Raw genomic sequence first — 1,822 nt, forward strand, 5'->3', positions numbered from 1 at the left:
GCTGACCCCCTGCAGCCCATGGAGGTGCTCAGTGGAGCAGATCTCCACCTGTAGCCCGTGGAGGACCCCACGCTGGAGAGGGTGGGTGCCCGAAGGGAGGAGGCTGTGACCCCATGGAAAGCCTGCACCAAATCGGGTTCCTGGCAAGACCCATAGGAGGAGGAGCCCACGCCGAAGCAGGTTTGTTGGCAGAACTTGTGACCCTGTGGGGGACCCAATGCTGGAGCAGTCTGCTCCTGAGGGACTGCACCCTGTGGAAATTATGGATCCATGTTGGAGCAGTTCTTGTAGCCCGTGGGAAGGACTCACGTTGGAGAAGTTTGCGGAGGACTGTCTCCCGTGAAAGGGACCCCACGCATGAGCAGGGGAAGAGTCCTCTCCCAAGGAAGAAGGAGCAGCAGAGACAACGTGTGATGAACTGACCTCAACCCCCATTCCCATCCCCCTGCACCGCTGGGGGGAGTAGGCAGAGAAACTGGGGGTGAAGTTGAGCCCAGAAAGAAGGGAGGGGTGGGGGGAAAGTTTTTAAGATCTAGCAGTTTTTCTCCTCTCCTTCTCTGATTTTGATTGATAATAAAGAAACTTTTTTTCCAAGTTGAGTCTGTTTTGCCCATGATGGTAACTGATAAAATGATCTCTCCCTGTCCTTATCTCGACCCGCGAGCCTTTTGATTTTCTTTTCTCTCTTCTGTCCAGTTAGAGGGAAGTGATAGAGTGGCTTTGGTGGGCCCCTGGTGTCCAGCCAAGGTCAAATGACCACACATGCGCAGGTAAGGGTGACTATTAATCAAAATCTGACCTTTAAAATTACACAGGATAAAACCTCAGTAAAATGGGAAATATATCCTGACAGAGAAGTCAACCAGCTATTCTAACAAGCATTCCTCTTGACTATTGTCTATGATTCATATGCTTTTGTGCGCTTTTTTTTAAATGGTGACTCAAACCTGCTCAAAAAAACCCCACAGAAGGCAAGAAGGTTCTCAGACATGACTACTGTACTTGGCTAAAGAGATAAAGTTCACCTACAGCTTTAAACTTAAAAGTTAAAACTTAAAGTCCTGCTGACTGTAACAAATGCTATGCCAGCACAGTCAGTGTAAACCTCAGTGATACATCAGTTAGGTTGTTATATCTGCACAGCTGTACAAACATTCTCTTTAGAGAGAGGATAAACTCTCTTAAGTTGTTCCCTTCCCAATATTATTCTTATTATTATGTTCCCTTCCCAATATTATTCTTATTATTGTTAAAAAGAAAATATGAATGGAGCTCAGAATGTTGAACTTGTTTTCATTTCTAGACAGGTAGTAAAACAAGCTTTCTTAATGACCATCCTTCTCTTCACAATTTCCTCTCAGATGTATTATCATACCATTCTTTCGTGCTTATGTACAAACACGAAAGCAGCTGCTTATTGAGGAGCCATATGTCTCTAGACTAGTCAAGAATAATGTTGCCTGCTGAGCAGCAGATATCCTGAAAAGGGGACAGAGCGCAACTCCTCACAGCTGTGCTGGTAGGAGGATGGGACAAACAGGGGTCAACTGAAGTAGAGGAGGTCCCAAATTTATATGGAGGAGGTGGTGGAAATCATTATAAGGATGATTAAGCAGTGGGAGAGGTTCAGTAGAGAGGCTCTGTGGCTTCTCTTCATATGTAAAGGATTTCAAGCCCCAGCTGAATGAAGCTGTGAGCAACCTGATCTAAGCTCAGAACTGACTATTTTGTGAGTAGAGGTTGCGAAGAGACACCTCCTTAAGTCTCTTCCAGTCTGAATGGTCTTGGAGTTATTCTATGTGACTACGATATGTCAGAGCAA

The 1,822-nt window shown here is 45.6% G+C and overlaps 1 long non-coding RNA gene across 1 annotated transcript in view; it reads right to left on the reverse strand.

Annotated features, from left to right (window-relative positions):
• LOC118451650 overlaps positions 1–1,129 on the reverse strand; it is a 27,325-nt gene extending 26,196 nt beyond the window's left edge. Inside the window, exon 1 of the long non-coding RNA XR_004841155.1 lies at positions 1,117–1,129. This is a non-coding gene — a long non-coding RNA (uncharacterized LOC118451650). The remainder of the gene's footprint in view (positions 1–1,116) is intronic.
• Between the last annotated feature and the right edge of the window lie 693 nt (positions 1,130–1,822).

This window comes from Egretta garzetta, unplaced genomic scaffold, assembly GCF_000687185.1.
Source record: "Egretta garzetta isolate BGI_Z169 unplaced genomic scaffold, ASM68718v1 scaffold271, whole genome shotgun sequence".
Taxonomy (NCBI): domain Eukaryota; kingdom Metazoa; phylum Chordata; class Aves; order Pelecaniformes; family Ardeidae; genus Egretta; species Egretta garzetta.